This window comes from Phodopus roborovskii, unplaced genomic scaffold, assembly GCF_943737965.1.
Source record: "Phodopus roborovskii unplaced genomic scaffold, PHOROB, whole genome shotgun sequence".
Lineage (NCBI taxonomy): Eukaryota > Metazoa > Chordata > Mammalia > Rodentia > Cricetidae > Phodopus > Phodopus roborovskii.
Window position 1 is genome coordinate 20264698 of NW_026126469.1, and position 22209 is coordinate 20286906.

A 22209-nucleotide genomic window follows, 5' to 3' on the forward strand; every position below is an offset into this window, starting at 1 on the left:
CTAAGCAGGCCTCATCTACTTCCCCTCAGACCAGAACCTGTCCTTGGAAGAGTCTGGTAGTACGGTGTCATCGGAAGATGGGGCCCTGAAAGTAACGGAGAGCTTCCTTTCCGTGAGGGTGATCTGTGAAGACTTGTGTTTGGGGGTGGGCGCTGCTGAGGGTACTGAAGAGTGTGACCAGGAGAGGCATTCCAGCATCTGTGATATGGACACTCTCTGCTTGTCATTCTGAGTTTACCACCTCCTCTGTGATCTGTGTGCTCTTTTCCACCCTCTCTCTCTGTCAAGAGGTCTCTGTGCACTCCGGTCTCCCAGGACTTGTGTGGAAAGGCCATTTGAATTATGTCAATACTTTCCTCGTAGAATCCTTGGCTTCTCCTCTCCTTTGCAGCCCCATGTCGCTCACACATCTAGCCCTGGCCTGCAGACCCAGTTCCTAACAGACAGTCTTCACCTCTCCTTGCTACTGCAGGTAAATTATCCTCCTTGGGAACAGGGGAAGGGAAGGGCAGCTTAGTGGTTAAGAGCATGGTTTTCTGAATCAGCGAGCCCCGATTCAAGTTCTAACTCCACTCCTTCCTGGCTCAGTGGTCTTAGCCTCACAGTACTGACTTCCCATGTCTGTAAAATGGGCCTTGATACTGCATTCAGCTCGTGGTGATGTATTGATTGGATGAGGCTGTACCTACACATGGAAAGCAGTCGGTGACGAGGGTTGACATCATTTTCACCATGGAATTCCTCCCTGCCTGCTTGTTGTGACTGCCGATTGCCTGTGACCAAGTCAGGCTTCTCACCCTAACAGACAGGCGTTCACCTTCTACACCATTGGAGTGATGCAGCTTGGCTACCCATTCTCTGGTCAACTGTGGTAGCCTCTTATTTTAATTTTTAGGTATGTTTAGTTTATGTTATGTGTGTGAGTGTTTTGCCTGCATGTGTGTGTGTGGTCATGTAGTACTCACAGAAGTCAGAAGGTGGTGTTGGATCTCCTGGAACTGAAATCACCGATCATTGTGAGGTACCATGTTGGTGGTCAGAGCCAAATCCTCTTTGAGAGCAACAGGTGCCCTGAGCACCTCTCTCTGGGCCCTTCTGGTGGCGTCTTCTGATTCAGCTGCACTTTTGAGTTTTAGAGGCAGTTGCATTTATCTGGAAATTTTACCTCATGCAGATAATTTTCAGCTCCCAGCAAAACCTCCGCCCCCTCTTTGATGTCTGACCTGACTTTGTGACTCCAAGAGCCTGACCCACGGTCCCTCAGGGTCTGCTTGTGTCATTTCTCTTTGTTTCCTACCTTAGTTATCAGTCCTTGGAAGGCAGGGCCATGTCCCACCATGCTTGTCCCACTGGCTGGCTTCCTTAATGCGGAGCGTTAGGAATGGGCCAGGCATGATAAAGGAGAGAAATAGAAATCAAATGCTAAGAAACTTGGCCTGAATTTATAGGAACCAAAGGTCAGGAGAGATTTATCCTAAGGTTCCAAGAGACCTTGGGGTAGAAATGGAATGAAAACTCCAGCTGCTTCTCTGCCACTTAGGGTCTCTTGGCCTCTTGGCCACATTCTGCCACTCAGCAGGTGTCAGTGATGGGAGCTGGGATTGGTCTGAGAGCCCTGAGCGCTACAGAGGGTTTGCTTTGACAAGGACAACCTACTTAAGTGACTGTACTCGCTCCCAACTGGGACCTGGTTCACTCTTCTGTCAAATACCTTTGGCCCAAATCTGTAGCACCTCCCGGGACAGGATGGGAGCTGGGGATGAGGAGTTGTGGGCATTTGTGAGAGATCCTGTGGTGAGTGAGACTTAGTTTTGCCCCTGACCATCATTTTTCCAGTCCTGTTCTGGCTCCTGGAACAGCCCCAGTGAAACTTCTGTAGCTTCTAGAGCACTCCCCATTCCTCTGGGACAGGAGGGTGGACATCAGTCCAGTTGGCTGCACTAAGCAAGGAAAGCAGGAGTATAGGTAACGCTGCCAGCAGAAGGGCTTCTTCTCAATGCACTGGGTGGTTTGGAGTGACAGTATGTGGTATGTATCAGTTGCTGCTCTTAATTTTTGACTCGCGCTCAGTGCAGACTAATCTGTGTTCCTTGTGTACCTATCAGTGTTGTGTGTGTGACACAAGGCAGCCCATACTGTTGTGCCCCTTCTCGTGCTCCATAGACAGTAACTGAGTACCAGCCTGCTGCATTCTAGATGCTACAGGCTCCGTGACTGGGGTGGCCCCTGCCTGGCTGACTATAGAGGACAATTCCCAGAGTAGAAGGACCTTAACCTTTACTAAACAAGACAGAACAGGTCACAGATGGCACCGCCTAGCACTCATAACCTCTTGTCTTCTCCTCTGCTTGACAGGGCTGAGGTGACCTAGGTCCAAAGGCAGCTTTGCAGACTCTGCTTCGGTATTCATGCAGCCCCCATAAGACGACCCATGTCCAGATGGAGTAGACACATTTTCAGACTTGCCAATATTCACTTTCCTTTTCATCGCAGCTCCTAGGTCCAGACTTCGAGAGATGGCTCAGCCCATCTTGTATCCTAGTAGACTTATCTATCCTGGCTATGGATGTGGGGCATAGGGACACAGCAGTGATGGTTATAAAGTGACAGGCATGCTTTGGTCCTCTCAAGATCTTCATGTTCTTATCCCCTGAAGATGTGCATACCCATAGCAAGTGATGTGAGTTTGGATGCCACCCCAGCATGCTATGGCGAGAGGCTGGGGCTCTTTCCACTCATATCTGAGTAATTCTAGGGTACTCTGGTTCTTTATGTAGGTAGAGGAAGACACCACTCTATCCTTGCCTGGGTGCGCTTAGGATGGAACCTCCTAAGGGGCTGATAGTTACTGTGCGTCTGTTGGTCAACATTTCATCACCAACAAAATACCTGAGGAAAACGAAATGTAAGGAAGGAACATTATAAAGAAAAAAATACGGCACAAGGAAGCAAATATTTATTGACTCCTGGTTTCAGTACTTGGTCAGCTAGCTAGCTTCTTTGCCTATAGACCCAAGTGACAAGTCATGGCACAAAGGCATAGTAAGACATGCTGGTGTCTAGGAAGGAAAAGGAGGGAAGGTAGGAGGTACTGGGGACAAGATGCACTCTTCAAAAGCATGTCCCAGTTATCTGATTTCTCTGACCAAGCTCTACCTCTAAAGAACCTTTTCAGCTACTAACTCATCAGTAGCTAGTCCATTGATGAACTCAGTGCCATCGTGATCCAGTCACCTGTCAACAGCACTGCCAATCTACTTACCAAACCTTCAACACAAGAGTTGAGGGTCCATTTCATATCTTAGATCCTAGTACCTCCCCATGAGGCATAAATATGCCTCTTCCCACACACTAGGGTGTGTGCTGCTTTTAGAACCCCAGCAGAGGGGAAGGCAAAGGTGGCTTGGGTGGGTTTCCATTTTCTGGGTCACAGAGCTCTCCATCAAGATACATGAGGGTCAACCAAGTGTAGGAAAAGACAGTAGGCTAGCATGGAAACTAGGCAGAGATTCTTGGATGAGAGACAGAATCGTGTCAGCAAACAGATGTGCTCTGAGGCTGAGGGGTGGAGGCGCTCATGTTCTGCTGCATGGCCAACAGAAGGCAATGCAGGCTTGTCAGGGACAGGCTTCACCCAGGAGGGGTAAGGCGTCTTCATCAAGATCACCCAATGGCTTGCTTCAGATTTTTGGACTGTAGGTGTGAAGGAGGAAAAGGAGTCCTGGAGACTCAATGGGCAAGGCCACATCCCCACTTCTTTTCTCATACCACACTCCTCAGGGACTCTGCTTGGCCTGCCTTCTACAGACCCCTCTCCTAGCCCATGGCCCCGTGAGGAGCCTGTGGAGCAGTCATCCTTGAAGGCCTGCTGAGGCCCTCAGATAGCTTGTGCCTCCTTGCCCTTGGCTATGTGAAAATACTGAATGAAGGTCTGTTAGCCTCGGAAAGAGATTTCTGAGCTGGCCCAGGCTAGCCAGTGCTTGCCGACAGCCTCCAGAGAAGGCTTTCACCTGAGGCAAAGGCTCCTAGTCCCTTACTTTCAGGTAACGAAAGGGCTGTCCTGTCAGCTGTAGGCCAGAGCATCCAGAGGATACTGGACAGAGGAGAGGGCATCTTTGTCTTATCTCTGGAATTCCTCATGGGCTAGCAAAGAGTGTCACCCACAAGGACCACAGAGCGGATGTTTATCCAAGCTCTTGCCCATGTCTCCAAGCCTGGAGAGAAAAGCTAGGCTTCTGTGCATAGTGTCTGGAAGCTCTGGGTTGAAATGCAGCTTGGGTCAGGGAATGTGGCTGGACGCAGGTCACTTTTCCTGGGATACTCCAGTGAAGTACCCAGCTTTGAGCTTGATGCTTCAAGACAGTTGGCAAGTTACTGATGGTCTTATCTTCTCCGGTTCCAGGGGCCTGGCATTGTGCGTGTGAGTGCGGGTGTGTGTGTTGGGGGGGGGGGCTCCCAGTTTCTTGCTTTCATGTTTATCTAAGCCTGGACAGGCAATGGAAGAGTAACTGCTTCTCTGAAATTTTAGATGGTCGCATTAGTGAGTCTGTGCCGTCCTGAGTAGATTGCAGTCCTTGTCTTATAGTGAGGAATTCAAGGCCAGGTTGCTCGGAACCATCCCATGAAGTGCTGAAGACCCTGAGCTTTGGATTCTCTCAGGCCCAAGCTCTGTTTGTTCCTCACTTAGTGATTCATCTCCTTGATATTCCGCAGAGCCAGTCCTCTTTCCTCGGGGGGCCTCCGTCTCCCTACCTGCAGAGCTCGGCCACTGTGCTTCCTGCCTTCATGAACTCCAGCCCCTGTCTGCTTTGTATCTGGGCTCAGTCCCAGCTCTCATCAGGACCACTGCCCAGAAGCCTTCAGCAGTGTCTGGAGAGGCTTTCATGTTTTCACACCTCAGCCCCGCCTGCTTTCCCTGGCTTTGTGTGTTCTGAGCTGAAAGGAAGAGAAAAATGGCAGGCAAGGTGGGCCAGGGTGGGACTACCACCTGGGACTCAGTTCTGGAAACATCACCGCTTGCAGCTTGCCAGTGAGGGGTAAGGCTGTGCTACAGTCACCGGGTAGAGCGGCTTCAGAGGATGGGATTCACACCTCTTGTGTGATAACCCTGAAGTGACTGGTCCAGGTTGGTAGGACTCTTTGCCTTCATGAGGCTGCTGTGTCACCTCGAGGCCACTGTCCTCATCTCTCTGGTCGAAGCTGAGCTGGAGGCTACCTGGTTCCCAGCCTAGAAGAAAATGGCAGCGGGGGGTTGCTGGGCTGTTGGGTGGGGCTTGTGTGAAGAGGGAATGAGCGATGACGTGGAAGCTGCACGTGTCACTTCCATTCACACCCCTGCCTGAACATCATCACGTGTCCACACCTAGCTGCCAGGCAGGGGAGGCAGTGTTGTCTCGCTGAGTCACGCTTGGCAAGTGTGTACTGTTTTGGAAAGAAGGGACAATAAATTTAGTTGGACAACTACCATTCTCTGTCACAGTCTTTAAACAAGTTTATTATTTTTAAACAAGAAGGCTCTAAATTATCTACCCAAAGAAGGACTGCTGTGACTGTAGTCCATGAAACAGATCTCCAGGGATCTTGAGGATGGGCTTCTGGAGGGGAGGGAGCATGACAGATGGGCGGTACAAGGGTGACTGTTAGCCACACTGTTGCTCCTGTGTGCCTTTTCCAGGTTTCCATCAAGAATGGTGAGGTTTAACAGCTCGGCCCTCTGCCTCCAAGCCAGGAGGAGTTCATTGACTTCATAGGAGCCTGATTCCTCAGGCCCCAAGCATCGGGCCAGGGGGCTGTTGGTCGCCTCAGAATGAGGCCTGTTCACCTTCCTGCCCCCTGTTGGCAGCTCAGCTGCCAGAGACAGGGCAGAGCCTGTGGGTTTGCTTGGAGAGACTGAGTCATCATGGTGTGGAGTCCCACGGCCCAGGATGTCAGTGTCCTCAGGGAACAGCTGAGAGCCATGTGCTGTGTGCTCTTTCTGCTTTATATAAGAGGAACCTCTTGGGACCTAGAGAGCAAAGGACCTGGCCAAGCTGGGCAGGGGAGGAGGGGACGAGGGGATAGATAACCCGCAGTCTGCAATCCAGATCCTTTCCACAAGCCTCATTCCCATATCATCCCATTTCTCCTGCAGAATGGCCCAGCTGGCAAGGGTTTCACCAATGCTATAGTTCAGACTCCCAGTTCCCAGGCCAGCAAGAGTCACATATACAGGTCTCATGGTTCATCTCCCTGAAAGATTTCTTCGGTTGTTAGTGGCTGTGCTATGTTCGTTTGACTAACATTTTGCTTGGCTCTGACACAGGCCTGGAGCATTCCCACAGCCACATGTGGGATCCTGCAACCCCTCTGGGCCCCCATGTCATGGCCGGGGTCAGGTAACAGTGACAGGAGGTCTGGGTCTCTTAATGAGTAAGCTGGAATATTTGAAGCTCTGAAGGGGTCTCTTAGCTTTCAATTTCCTTTTCACTGATTTCACTTAGCAGGCAAAGGCTTGCTGGTTCCTGCTATGTGTTTGCCTCTGTTCTGAATGATGGAGGACGAGATAAGTTAGTACAAGAAGACAATCCAGCCCTTGTGGACTCATCATCCATTTCTCACTAGATCAGTCACTAGCAGCATCAGCATTGCTAGTTCCAACCCATGCTGCTTTGTACCTGTGACAGACACCCTTGCAACATGGTCTTGTTACCAGGTATCGTTAGCACTAGAGATGAAGGCATTGGGATTCTCAATAGGCTACGTGACTTTGCTAAGTCACAAGGCTGGCCTTGGGGTATCCCTGGCTCTCGCTGGCTGCCACACACAGAGACTGTCCACAGTTTGTCCTTGATTTGAGGCGGGGGTGGGGGGGTGGGGGGGATTGGCTGGCTGGAAGTTTCATTCTCTCTTTAGTGATGTTTTTAAAGTCTTCCTGAATTCCACTGGCCTTGGCTGGGAATGTAGCTCAGTTGGTAGAATTCTTATCTAGAATTCAGGAGGCCCTTGGTTGGAGCTCCAGCACCCCCCCACCCCCACCCCGGTCTAATAATGCAGTCCTATAATCCAGCCTTTGGAAGTAGAGGCAGGGAAATCGGGAATTCCTTTGCTGCATAATAAATTTGAAGCCAGCTTGAGCTGTGAGAAAACAGTTTGCCATCTCAAAAGGAGCCTGGAGGTGAGGGGTGAGGACTATAGGAAGGCGGTAAAGGTAGCTGGGGGTGGGTGAAACGTTAGGGTTGGATGGGAAGGCTTGGAACGTGCTGCCCTTCACCTGTGGGGTAGAGGCAGGAACTCGGTGTTTAGGTGGGGCTGCACTCCCCTCCCCTGAACCCTTTGCCCCCACCCACACCACCCACACCACCCTCAGCTGTCACCACTGCTCTCAGAGAACAATGAGGGCTTGTCTGACTCCTTGGAATCAGGAGGAGGAAGCCAGGGCCCGGGAGAGGATAATTGTTCCCCAAGTTGAGATTTTTGGAAGAGAGAAACTTTATTGCGCTTGGATATAAATAAACTTTAAGCCCACAAACCTTCTTGCCAGGCCACAGAGCGAACTCTTCCTTATGCCAGAGGTCAGGGAGCTGCAGAAGTCATTTGTGCAGCCTGTCCAACACCCCGTGAGCCTCTTATTCACCTCCAACTCCTGCCTTTAATGTGGGGATATATTTGCTTTTCTACACTGCCCCATTACTTGTGATTCCCACAACTTCAGGGGTGACGGGATGGAGTCTTGGCTTGGCATCGATTCTGAAGGGCTCTGGCTTCCTCTGGGATTCCCCACGCATCCAGGATGGGCTAGGTGGGTGTGGCCGTAGCAGTGTGCTACAATTCAGTGGTACTCTGGTGACCCTTCACAGGCTAGAGCACAGACAGTTTGAAAGCAGGGGCTTCAGAGGGCCTGTAAGTAGCAACTGTGTCGACAGCATGCAAATTGCCCTCCCTGGGCGGTCAGAGGCCCAGGTGAACTTTCCCAGGTGGCAAAGACCTTGGCTGTCCCCCACTTCTTTCCCCTTCTATATATACAAGGAAGCTGGGGTTCACAGTGGAAAGGGACTTACCCAGAGCCACAATGTCCATTGTTTTCTGATCTAAGTTCTCAAGAAGCCTTTACCGCCCATGGAAGTGTCCCTTTCTCTGCCATGGCTTAAATTCTTACATCTCCCACACTCTTTATTTTTGCAGCATGCTAGGGAAATTGAATGGTTTCTAGCTTGGTAACTCATCTAGATAACCCTGGAGACTTTTGTCATCACACCCAAGCCCCTACCTGACACCTGGGCTCTTTCTGTTACCTCTTTTGTCCCTCTGAAATGTGCAAAAACAGGCTGCCATTAACACAGCCCTCTGAAGACCGCTCAGAACCAGACAGGGGCATCTGGCCCAGAATTGACCTCCAGGGATGGAGGGAGGCAGGTCTGTCTGTGTTGCCGACCAGGGTGCTGATCTGCGAGTCAGTTTATGTTCTGTCCCTCCCACCTGGTTTTCTGTGCTCAATAACAGTGCGGTCCAACAAGAACATAAGGAGAGCCACATGCACGATGGTAGCTTTCCCATCGGCTAAAGAAGTAAAAATGCAACCAAAGAAATACCCAGAAGCACAAGTAATTTCAAGTGCTCATGGCTGCATGTGGCTAGGAGCTACTGTGGTGGGCCCTATGGGGGTCAGCATCCACTTCACCTTCCTCCTCTCTCTCCACCCTTAGCCCCTGTGTTGTGTCCCTTCAGCACCCATTCTTATAGTCTGTTGGCTGCCAAGCACCTTGTACCCTCTGCTGAGTTCCTGGTAGGCTGCCTTCTCTTCTACCTGATCTCTGTGAGGTCACCTGTGGACACAGAGATCACCATCTTCCACAGCACCTAACTTTGGCTCTCTTCCTTCTATTGAATTTCTCCCATTGACTTCTGTCATGCCTGACCTTCTTTTTTTTCCCTCCCTTTAAGGTTTATTTATTTTTAGTTCATATGTATGGATATGTTTTGTATGCATGCGGTATCTGTGCACCATATATATTCAGTGTCCAATATGTCAGAAGGTAGTAGATCCACTAGAATTGGAGAATTTTATGAGCCTTCATGTGGGTGCTGGGATTTGAACCTGGGTTCTCTGGAAGAACAGTGAGTGCTCTTAACTGATGACCCATCTCTCCAGCACCAACACATATTTTACTGTGTTTCACTTACCTCCCTGTCCCCTCCCTGAATAGATATAACCCAAAGTTCCCTTCCCCTGAGGGAAGGCCCCTCTAGCTGTAAATTCACTATGTGGCTGAGGATGACCTTTAACTTCTGATCATCCTACCTCCAAGTCCCAGTGCTGGGAGCACAGGAATGAGCCACCGTGCCCGGTTCATGCAGTGCTGGGTATCGAACCTAGGGTTCACTGAGTGTTTGGCAAATGCTCTGCCAACTGGGCTGCAACCCTAGCCTGTACCATATCTTTAGCTTGTTTTGGCCCCTCTGCCTTGAGTATCTTTCTTCTCTCTGTCTCCTCCCTGCTGTCAAATTTCCCTCCCTAAATGCAGCTCAGGTCACACTGCCCTTGGTGAACGCTGGCAACATTTGAAGTTGTGATACTAAGGGAGCATGTTTCTGCCGTAATATTAAGCGAGGAGAGCAGGGTACCAAATGATGTCAACAGTAAAATCACAGCTTCGTGAAAGTGAAACAGATCATTGAAAAGAGAGTGAAAGGAAGTGTTAATACTGGCTGTCTTTGGGTGGTAATTGACTGTCCTGTGGCTTTGAAATTTTCTATCATGAATGCACATTTTATACTTTAAGAATTCAGTACACTTATTATATTTTTTTGGAAATGGAGCCCACAAGAGTCTTTACTCCTCCAGCATCATTTGCCAGCTTCTTACACCGGCGCAGACCATCGCTGGTGATCTAGTGCTAAGGTTTGCTTATCTGGAGCCTACCATGTTCAGGTGTCTTGCTTCCTCTATTTCTGCTCATATGGGCCCCCTGGCACATGCTGCGCAGCCTTGCCATCTTCTCCAGTCCACGCCTTGCTTTGAAGCTCTGATGCAGAGGCCCTTGACTGTGCAGCCTCCCCCATGGCCTCCGCCAGGCTGTGACTCCAGTCTGGTCTGGTTTTCTGCTCCCCTCTAACTTGCTCTGCCTGGCTTTCTGGGCATTTGAGTTCTCACCTCCTCTCAGCCACGGGAGGAGATGTTTTCCTTCAGCCTGCCTTGTTCATCATAAGAAGTAAGAACTTTCCCCTACTTTCTGTGTGTTTGCCATATTTTCCTTAAAGAACAACATATGATGAAAAAGTAATTGGTGGTCTAGAGAAGAAAAATTGTAATCCTGCCATCAAGAGGTATTTTACTAGTGTTAATGTTTTAAGTACATAGTTTTGAAAAACTGGTGTTCACACTGTTTAATTCTACAATCTCTTTTCCCTCAGTTGATATTGCTACATCTCCTTTAAATGAGGTAAGACTGAGGCATCCCATGCTATTGTACCATAGTTTATTCAACCTCTCTGGATTGAAAGCAGCCCAAGCATGGGAGCTGCTGTGGCACAGGTGCCTTTGGACAGAGTAACAGACTGGGGCAAAGGGCTTGAACAGTTTTAAGGTTTTAATATGCTCTTCAACAAACGCTTTCCAGAAAGCTTTTACTAGTTTGTGCCCCCAGTGTGTGTGTGTGTGTGTGTGTGTGTGTGTGTGTGTGTGTGTGTGTGTTTGTGGGTATTCCATATTCCTATTAGTACTCCCATGAAAAGGAAAAATAAAACTTTCTATTTTTATAGGTAAAATGCTGCAAGATTTTATCTATACTTTTGTTATTTTTTTTTTTTAATTTTACTTTTGGTGGTGTTGTTTGTCTCTTAAGACAGGGTTTCTCTGTGTAGCCTTGGCTGTCCGGGAACTCACTCTGTAGACCAGGCTGGCCTCAAACTCAGAGATCTGCCTGCCTCTGCCTGTCCAGTGCTGGGATGAAAGGTGTCTGCTACCACTACCATTTTTTTTTTTTTAACTTGGAAGAGCTTATCATCCATGTTGCTGATATTTTGTTAAGCCCTAAACTATCTCTAGTAGGTTTATAAAACTCTTTGAATAATAAGGATATTGTCTCACTTGGTTCCCCCCACACATGACGGAATGCTGGGCTAGCTTGATGGCAGTCACTGAGGTCCAGAAAGCCTTTGACACCGTGTCCTCTCTGTTACTCCCATGCCTGTAACTCACCAGCTTCCGGGTCCCGCAGGGTAGGGCGGGATGGCTAGGGGATTCTGTTCAGTGTCATCTCAGGGAACCTGCTCAATACTGAATGAGTTAAACACGAGGCTGCCCTGCTTTTATATGTGCTGTTATATGGAAGCCACCATTTTTCCATGGGATTCATACACAAAATCTGTGGTGTTCCCAGGAAAAATTAACTAGAGATAAAAACAAAACTGTACAGCTCTGTAGAGCACAGAATACATGGTCTCACTTGTTATCACTATTTGCTTTACAAATTTGAGGGACTGGAAACCACAGTGAGATAAGGCGTCATTCCCACTAATGTGACTGCCATTAAAAAAAAAAAAAAAAAAAAAAATAGCAAGACACCCAAGGACGACACAGTGAACAAGGGCTGGGGAAACCTGTGAAGGAAGGGAGTGGAGCTCTTGCACGTTGCTGGTGGGAATGTAAAATGATGCAACTGCTTTAGAAAACCTTTAGGCAGGTCCTGAAAAAATGTTAAATGCCATTATCATACAACTTATGTATATATCCAAGAGAACTGAGAACATACTTCCAGGTAAGGACTTGCCTATGAATGTTGGCCATTTTAGTATTGTTCATAGTGTCAAAAGAGTGGTTGCCACCCACGTGTCCAAAACTGATGGTAGATGATAAAATGTAGTAGGTCCATGCTTCTGCTACTTAGCCATCCTAAGAAGCAAAGTACCGATCCTTCTTAGAACACCTGGTAGTCTTGAAAATACCGTGCTAAGTGGGATGCATTGGGTGTGGAGGCCACCTGGCTTGTTTGGTTCTGTATATATGAAAAGGCCATAATAGGCAAAGCGGTAGAGACAGGCAGATGAGGAACTGGCCGGAGCTGGGAGTGGGTATGGGAGATAGTGTTCTAATGGGTGCAGGGTTTCTGGGGGAAGGTTGCGGATGTTCTGTGACTAAAGTATGGAGTTGTCCCTCTGAGGACTCTGTGGTAACTGAATTCTGTCTGCACAACACTGATAACTGAGGGCAGCTCAGGTAGAGTGAGGCTTGGCCTCATTAGGCAGGTGGTAGCCATTCTCACAGCAGTGAGTGCCATGTGGCAGCAGGGCCCCTAAGGATGCTCATCCAGTCTGGCAGTAGCTCGGAGTAGGCCCTGCCTGATCAGCAGTTCTCTCTGTGAAGAAGGCCTGGGGCACCTACAACAGGGTGAGAGAAAGTTGAGTGTTCTTTATTAAATAGAATATAACAAAACTGACCCTAAATTAAATGGGGATAAATAGAGGCTTAGTGTAAGTGGCGTGGGACTAGCTCTGAGCTTGGAATGATGAAGTTGAGATCTTGGCTCTGCCACTGCCGTGGTCTGTAACCCCCGGCACAGCCTCCATCTTCTCTATTGGCAGAGCAAGGTGACAGCACTTGGCTTGTTTGTCTTATAGGGTTTGAGAGGGTGTATTTATGTTAAAGTGTTTATTTATGTGGAAGTGTTTCACACTAAGTCTGGAAATTGTTGTCCATAGTCATTCCATGAGTCTTGTCTGTCTTTGCCTTCAGATTTATCTTGTTTTTACTAACACTTGAAACTTATTTTAGACTTTTATGTGTCTCTGAGTATTTTGCCTACATGTATGTATGCACATATGTATGTATGATTATGACATATGTGCCTGATGCCTGAGCAGGTCAAAAGAGAGCATTAGAGTCCCTAAGAATGGGGCTTAATAGATGGTTGTGAGCCATTCTGTGAGTGCGGGGAACCAAACCAGGGTCTTCTAGAAGAGCAACAAGTGCTCTTAACCACTGTTCCGACTCTTTTTTTTCCCCCTGACATTTTTTACAAGATACTTGGCATGGACCTTACACAGGCCATGAGCTGGGCTTCCAGGCTTCCTGAAGTGTATTAAGCATAATTACCGACTTGTCAGTAATTCCTGCTTTGATTGTAGTCACATTACAGTTATATTAACGCGCACTGTACTTTGAGAATCACGTTACAGAGTGACATTTCCCAGAGACAGCGAGTTAACTGTATGGCTAGGATGAGTGGTGAGACAGGCTTGGTCCCTGGCAATGCAGGAGCTGGGGTTCCAGCTGACAGTTCCAGTTGAAGCCTCTCGGGGGGGCTGTGCCTGTGGGGGGAGAGCTAACACACTGGAACAATCCCAGAGCAGCATGATGCTACCTGGAGTGGAAAGAAGGCAGCGCCAGCTGGCGGAGGCTGGCTGCTCCTTGGTCCAGGGTCCTAGGGATACATCTAGTCACTCTGTGCACCTGCACATGAAAAGAGGTCACTACAAACGCCCCCAGGCACAGGTGATGTGGCTTTGGTCAGCAGTGGTGGCACATGACTTAGTACTTATGAGGCAGAGGCAAGTGGACTTGTCTGAGTTCAAGGCCAGCCAGGGATTCATAGTAAGACCCTGCCTCAAAAACAAACACAACCACCACCACCACCAACAACAACAACAAAAATTTATTGTTTGCAAGGGGAAGATTTTAGAGGAGTATATTAAAAATTCTAAAAATACCTTAATACTCTTAAAAGGCATTGAGCATCTAACGGAACATGGTGCAGTAGACTTGCTGATAGATTTCCTAAGAGTTTATAATTTAAGCTGATCTTTTCCTTCATTTATTTGATTTTGCATCTTAACAGGGTTCTACTGCAGTCTCCTGCGCATCCCACTACCACTGTGTAGGACAAAGGATTGCCAGTGTGGGAGGGAGGCGCTTTGGCAGGCTTGTCAGCTCCTTTTGTTTGGAACTCGTGTGGTGGTTAGCTTCGTGTGTTTGTAAACTAGGAACGATGGCTGGTGACAGGAAGGAGTGCTAACTCTTTAGAAAAAGTGGGAGGGCACACCTATGGGGGGGGGTCTCCCTCCCTATCAGAAGACCTGTCCCTCAGTTGAGGTCACCTAGTCTCTAGAGGCCTGGGCTGAGCATGGGAAATGGCGTCTTTCCTCTCTGACCCGCACTTTGTCTGGGGGTTCCAGTGTGCAGACGACATGGGGAGAGTGCTGCTGTACCTGCAGCTGTCTCTGCAGCAAAGGCAGGGACCAGTGATGGATGGGCTTAGTGGTGGGCTTTGTGGGGCAGGTGGGCAGCCGCAGCTGGGAGTTGGCAGGTGGGCAGTAAACTCTCTGGTAGGGTTGATTGTCAAGTGAAACCAGGGTCATTTTTCTCGATTTAAATTTCAGAACAATGAGCAGTATCTTAACATTATAAGAGATCTCCTCATACTAAGCATTATTTAGGCCAGGCGGTAGTAGTGCACGCCTTTAATACCAGCACTCAGGAGGCAGAAGCAGGAGGGTCCCTGTGAGTTCGAGGCCAGCATCATCTACAAAGTGAATTCCAGGACAGCCCTACACAGAGAAACTCGGTCTTGGAGAAAACAAAACAAAACAAAACAAAAAAACCAAACCATTATTTAGACTAAAAAGCACTGATTGAAGTCGAAATAACAGAATACCCTGTCTTCTGATTCACACTGTCAAATGGTGCAGCGTGGGTCTGTGGGAAATTCTGATTACCCCCACCACCTCGGTGAGTTAACAGGGCCAGGTTAAAGAGAAAACTGCAGGGCCTTCGCTGGCCCGTGTCCCTGTTTCCTTCCATCCTGCCTATGATTGCTTCTTCCTCCTTGCATTAGGCCTTGCACCTTTCTGCAGTGGTGCTGAGAAGTGAGTCTGTACAGGACCCTCAGAACGGACAGCATTGTCTGAGGCCAGCGGCTGGGATTTCTTTCAGTCTCCTGCCAGATCGACCCTGCACACACCCCAGCAATGTAATGCTCACCGTGGCCTAAATCGGACCCGCAGTCTGTGGGCAACCAGAGATACGGTCTCAGAAGTGCAGTTGTTTGGGAACTATTAAATATTCATAGGCCTCTCCCCACTGAACAGAATTCCAAATGGTCCCCCACTGGTGAGGATCTTGCTGGTGTGGTCTTAGGTAGGTCCAGGCCCCCTGAGCTTTGTCCACTCATACCAGCTATACCTGTGTGAAAAGCAGCTGCCAGGCTGAGGTTTTGCACTCTGTTGGCATCCCCAAACTCCACTAGGTATAATGTATGTGGGGGTCTTGTGTGCACACATGTACACACTTACATATACATGTGCATGCTTCCCCTGTAGTGAAATATCTCCCCTGAAGTCAGCATGGGGACGATCAACAGCCCTGTTGTTTCAAAGTCTCAGCAGTCCTTCCCACTGTACACTTAGGGTCATTTACTAATTAAGCCTTTTATAGAAGACAGACCTTGTCCTTGCTTTTAGTTTGTTTGCCTCCATGGAGACAGGGGAAGAGGTTCCTCAACAGATGTGATCACTATGTCAGTGGATCAGAGCCAGGCAGCATTTGCATGGACCATCCTTGTGTCCAAAGTATGGTGTGTACACTAGGCTTCCCAGGTGTCCGCAAGCAGAATTCCATGTCTGACTGGTGCCTCCTCCCTAGTCATAACCCCAGCTGAACACCGCAGAGAGGATTTAGCCTGCTTCTCTGTGGATAGAGTGGGGAGTGAGTGAGGCGAGCTTAGACTCCTTCCCTCTTAGTTCCATTTGCTGATCCCCCCTGGATCTTATCCCAGTCTCTGAAACTCCAGCCCCATCTTGGTCCTGGCTCATTTGTGTTTAGTGAGTGAGAGATGAACACTGAGGCACAGTGCTTAGCAAAGCCATTTGGACCCTATCCAGTTACTGCTGCTGCTTTATCTGGATTTGCACCAGCTGCTGCTATTGGCCTCTGGACTGCAGGGAAGGCTAGAATACAGGAGTAGAGACTTGAGGATTGAGACCTGGGGATTAGGATCCACAAGCTAGAGCTGCAGCCTGCTGATAATTACCTTGGAGTCATGTCTCAAAAACCCACTTTGGCCTCCCTTTCTGGCCCTAGAAAGAGAAACACCTACACCTTCTCTGTCTGGCCAGCCCTTCGTAGTCTCTCTTCCAGAACACTGACTCAGTGTTATTTATTTTATTTTATTTTTACCATGACAACTTGTATACAGTAAAAGTCTGCCATTTTAGTGTTGTGGGTTCATCAGATACGAACAGAAATATATGCACCAACACAACCAAGATACGTAAGAGTTCCATCATCCCAAACGGTTTAGTCAGCCCTACTCCTGCCCCGTGTAAATGCATCTGTTTGTCGTCATGGTAGTTGTGCTTTTCCCAGAATGCCATATCTATGGAATCGGGCTGCCCCACAGGTTTGGGCATCTCCTCTTCTGTATTAGCATAGTGTATTTGGGTTGGTCCATATTGGGCATAGCAATGGTATGTTCCTTTCTACAGCTGAGTTGGTATTCATGACCAGTCAAGTGCAGGTTATTTGTGTCAATGTAACTTCTCATCTCATTTGAATGAACACCTAAGAGTGGGGGGTTCAGGGTCACATTTAACCTTATCCAAAGAACTATTTCCAGAAGTGGCCATATTCCCAACATCAAGATGTAAGACTTCATTCAGCACTTCATCTTTGTTTTTGGTTTAGCATTGCTTTCTTTTGTTTCCATTTTAAACGTACTGTGCCTTTAGCCATCCTAACCATGCATGACAGTAGCTCATTGGTTTCTAAGTTAGCATCTCCTTAGTGGCCACTGACGTGGCTAGAGTTCCTTGCAGGTCTCTACTTAGGTCCTCTTGGATAAATCATCTAGTCAGTTTTTTTTGCTCTTTTAAAGGGTAAGCTGTTTGTTTACTTAATGTTTGAATTTTAAGAGTTCTTTATAGATTTTGAGTTAAATCAAATATAGTTTTTGCAAACATTTTCCCATTCTATGGCTTGTTTCATTTGTATAACTTTTTGGGAGAAGATGTTCTTAATTTAATTTTAATAAAATCCATTTTTGTCTTTTCTTTTCCTTTTGTCTTTTGCAGTTTTGATGCAACATCGAAGGAATTGTTGCCAAATACAAGGCTATGAATATTTTTTTTAAAAGTATTTTTATGTAATGGTGCATGCCTTTAATCTCAGCAGAGGCAGGCAGATTTCTATGAGTTTTAAGTTCAGCTGGTCTACATAGTGAATGCCAGGTCAGCCAGGGTTACATAGTGAAAGCATGATCAGAGCCAACTTATGGGAGAAGTTTATTTTAGTTTATGGTTCCAAAGGTATAGGTCCATCATGGCAGAGTCAAGGCAAGGGGAGGAACAAGTGATGGGCATGACAGCAGGAATAGGAATTTGGATAGTAACATCTTCATCCAAAAACATGAAGCAGAAAGCATACTGAAGTAGGACATGACTATAAACTCTCAAAGCCTGCCCCTAGTAATGTACTTCTTCCAGCAAGGCCATACCACCACCTCCCCCCAGACAGTGCCACCAGATGGATACAAGATGTTTAAATACCTGAGCTTATGGGAGACATTTCATATTGTCTCAAAAATGCTTATTATTTTTTCTTTGATTTTCTTTGTGCACATGTGTGCCTGCTCCTCGGCATCCATGCTCCATTGGTTGGCTTGATCTGGGGCGAGTAATAATAGCTGCTAACAGTGGTCATGCCCTGTCCAGAAGACAGCCTTTCACAGCACTGTTCCCCATCCTCTGGCTCTTACATTCTTTCCACCCTCCTCCTATGGTGTTCCCGAGCCTTGGCTGGGGATGGGGGTGATAACGTCCCTCTTGGGACCAAGCACACTTCTCAGCACTTTAAGCAGTTATGAGTCTCTGTTGACTGCTTCCCACTCCACAATGAAGCTCTTTTGACCAAGGTTGATAGCAGCACTAACAAATGGGCATAAACATAAATAAATACTCAACGAAGCAGTTTGACATCATGTCCATTTAGCAAAACAACAGTAGTAGGTTCCCCCTCTAGGGCCGTGACTTCCGCAGCCACGAGCCTTTAGCCAGATTTACAGTACCAGACATGAGTTTCCTTCAGAACAGACCTCAAACCCAATCAGAAAGCAGCTGGTTACCCTATAGCAGTCACCCCTCTGTCGCACCCAAGAGCGTCTTGCCTGGCAGGGAGAACGTTTCCAGGTCAGTTTTAGCTAGATTTCTCTATGGCCTTCAACCTAAGGGGTTGTATCTTCCCCAAGAGGGTTATGATGGACAACAAAGAGCAATGCCATTAGCCATGCTGTTTGGGGAACAGGAAAATCTCCCACACCCAACAGTGGGATTTTCATTTAATAACCATGTCACCTTGGAAAAGTATTGTCTTCCTATGCAAGGTCCCTGAGTTCAAGTTCCTTAAATTTTTTTCTTAACTAGCTTGCAGAGCAATGGGTTTCCATATGGCTTTTCACACATCTTCAATTTTGGCTAGCCTACCCTATACCCCTTCCTCTTCCCAAATGCTTTCCCCCATCCACACCTAAGCCTTTAATCCCCAGTGTTCTACGCTTACTTTTGTATGACACTTGTTCTACTATTCCTCTCCCTGACTTAAAGCCCCTGACCCAATCATAGGCCCTTTCTAGTTTTCCAATTAACCTCTGTAGACACTCAAAGTTAAACAGAGGAATTTAAAATTTTAAATCTGATTTATGGGCTGGAGAGATAACTCAGTGGAACAGCACTTAGCTGCTCTTCCAGAGGTTCTGAGTTCAGTTCCCAGCAACTACATGGCAGCTCATGATTCACTGCCCTCTTCTGGTGTGCACACATACATCAGACAAAGCACTTGTATACATAATACAGTTTTAAATCTAGGATTTACATGTGAGGGAGAATATGTGTACCTGTTTTTATAAAGCCACAAAGATTCATCCCTATACTTTCTTATAGGAGTTTCATAATTATAGCTCCCAGACTTCTATCTTTGCTTCTCTTTGACTTAACTTTTATTTATGGTATGAGACAGGTCTAAATTCCACTCTTTTGTATGTACACAACCAATTGCCACAGCATCACTTGTTGAAAGGACTCATCTTTCTCCGTTTCATTGCCTGCCTTTGTCAAAACTCAACCAACCATAGTAGGTAATTTTGTTTTAGGTTCTCTCCCATTGACCTCTATAGTTTCTAAATTACTGAAACCTTGTAAGTCTTGAAGTTTAATACTTTAAGTCTTCCAACTTAGCCCATATTTTTCAAAATCACTTTGGTTTATTTTGCCTGTTATCATTGCTTTGGTCATGGCCATATTGTGCCTTAAGATTGTTTGAGGTAAAAACTGACATCTGTATATTACCTAATACAAAATACACCTCTACATTTAAAAAAATAAGTCTTAATATTTCTTTCATCAGTGTTCTATAAGAAGGTATTAGTTGACTTTATAGTGTACATAATTTTCATGGTTTAAATGGTACTTTACCAAGTTTTACTCCAATATTTCATTGCTTGTATATAGAAAAACAGTTGCTTTTTATTAGACTTATAGCCTATGACTTCTAAACTTGTATATTCTGGTCATGGTTTCCTAGATTCATTAGGATTTTCTGTAAAAAACAATTCCAATTCCAATAGACAGTGTTATGTTTTATTTCCAAATGTCTTACCTTCCCTCCTTCCTTCCTTCCTTTATTCCTTCCTTTCTCTCTCCCTCCCTGCCTGCCTGCCTCCATTTTTCCCCTTTCAATGGGGTCTCATTCTACTACACTGGCTGGTCTTGAACTCATGGGCTGTGTTGATCTCTGGCTCAATCTCTTGAATAGCTTAGCTAGGATTTAAGGTACATATATGCTGCTTCACCTGGCTCCAGTCTGTATGTCTGCCTTTCCTTTTCTTGTCTTACTGTGTGGTCTGGGACCTCCACCACCAAAATGAATGGAAATGATGAACAGGAATATCCTTAACTTTTCCTTAGCTATAGGGGAGAACATCTGTCTCTCCCAGGAAGGATGGTAGCTATAAGTTTTTGTGTGTGCCATTGATTAGATTAAGTGACTTCCATTCCTAATTTGGTGGGGTTTTTCCTTAAGACATGAATGTGTATTTTATCAGATGCTTTCCCAATAACTACTGAAATGTCATGCAGCTTTTGTTTGTCTGTCAATATGGAGAAAAGCTAGATGTTTGAAGTTGAGCCAGCCTCTGTTACTGGGAAAACTCCTCTTAGGTTGTGTTATCACTATTCATTTTCTTAATTGCAGTTAACTCTTCATTTTCTCCAGTTTCTTCTGTCTTGTTTCTGCTTTAACTACCTTGCATCTCCCTCTCCATTCACACACTTCCCCTAGCTAGAAAACCCTTCTGCCTTCACCACCCCATCCCCAAACCTATCACTTGGTGGCCCCAGCCACTTCCCAGAGGACTGCTCTTGGGAGACTGCTCATGGTTACTGTACTGATCATACTGAAGGCCACAGTCTGCTTCTTCTGAACTTACTCCTTTCTTGTCATAGGGTTCTTCCATGTCAGCTCAGGCAGGCCTTTATTCTCTTTTATTTTGGCTTGTGTGGCAGTGTCTTGCCTTCTATCCCCAGTGTATTTGCCCTTCTGCATCTTGGAAGCCATGGGCTTGCTCACCCTGAATGTTTGATTCAACAGTCTTTAATGGTTCCCATTGTATAAGGATTCTGTCTGTCTTGCTCAGTCCGAGCTACATATTTTCAGTTATTTACTCAAGGACTATGCTTTCCATGGGCTTGCTTGCTGCATGTCTCTCAATGCCCAGCACACCCTGACCTGCCCAGTGGCCTCCTCATCACTCCTCCACTGTTTTTGCTTGTTGTGTATTTGTTTCTGCTTTGTATTGCTGGTCCTCCTTCGGGTTTTATCCCCTATCTTCTTGTCTTAGATGGGCTGAGTTGCTAAGACTACCATAGACTTATAAACATAAGAAATTTGTTTCTCACATTCTGGAGATTAAAAGTCTGAGATTAAAGTTCTGGCATGGCTGGGTTCTGGTGAACTCTTTGGGGTTCTCATACCTCATGTGGTGGGGAGCAGAGATGAGGGAGCAAGCATAGATCTCTTCCCATCAAAGCATGTTCATGAGGAATCCACCCCGAGGACCCAGTTTCTCCTTACACCATCCCAGTAGGCATTGTAAGGGAGCTTGAGCATCCCATATGTAACACTCTTTAGATGGCTTATTAGTTGCCATGGAGCAGGGTTTTCTTCCCTTGTCATAAATAGATTTCAATGCCAGGTCTTTACATAAAATGTCAGGGTTCAGGGGTTGGTAAGATTTGGGTAAGAGTTGGTAACAGTAATATTAGCCAACCAAGTTATGACCACCTGGCAACGAGCCTGCTCCTGCCTTGGAGTTCAGAGCCTCTTTGGCTAGGGGAAAGCCAGATTGTGAAAATGAGACAGATAAATTTCCTTTGTGGAACAGCACAGAAACACTCTGGGCATCTCTAGAGAGATGGCACCATAGCCAGCATAAACTCATCTGGCTCCTGGACCTTGCCTTCACTAGGGAGGATGTGGGGCTCAAAACAACCTCAGAGAATGGCAGGGCATAGATCTGAGTCAAGGACAGATACAATGGAAGCCCCAGAGGACTGTGGGAATCCTGTGTTACTACACCCATTAATCATGTATCACACCTCTGCTGGATAGGGAAGATCCCCAGGTAACTCTTGGAAATTGATATAGACAAGCACTTTCCTTACTCCAAATTGGTGACCAATGCAGGCTCCTAAGAGGCCAGAGGACCACTGTGAAAGGTTCAGGGCTGAGGTCAGTGCTCAGAGGTTGAGGTTAACAAGCTAAGGAGTATAACTGGAGTGGAGCTCAAAGCCCGCACAGCCCAAAGGCCTAAGATCTCTCCGAGCAAGGGTAGGACCAGGTTCAGCATGTTCATATCCACAGAGCTTTGCTCGCCAAGATTCACTCTGAAGAACCCCAGCTCACAAGCTCATCAGGTGACATTCCCTTGCCTTTTGTGGGGAGTCTGTTATATCATTTTGCTTTATCTTAACTTTTCAGAAAGTACTCTTTTCAAAGGAAGCTTAGCCTTAGGGCTGCTGGACAGCCGGGTAGAATGCTTACCCACACACCTCAGTCAGCATGGAGCAGGGGCCCGTGAGGAGTAGGGAGAGGACAGATGCTGGTATATGGAGCTGTGAGAACCTTCAGCTGTGCAGAGAAGCCTGGGGAGGATGGAATGGAGCCTCCCTCTTTTCCTCCCCACTGGCCAG

The 22209-nt window shown here is 47.0% G+C and overlaps 2 protein-coding genes across 2 annotated transcripts in view; one reads left to right on the forward strand and one right to left on the reverse strand.

Annotated features, from left to right (window-relative positions):
- Window positions 1-22209, reverse strand: part of Dtx3l (deltex E3 ubiquitin ligase 3L) — a 795722-nt gene that overhangs the window by 152536 nt on the left and 620977 nt on the right. The window lies entirely within an intron of this gene.
- The window catches only part of Adcy5 (adenylate cyclase 5), a 143125-nt gene that overhangs the window by 68541 nt on the left and 52375 nt on the right, over window positions 1-22209 (forward strand). The gene's annotated exons all lie outside the window — the stretch shown is intronic.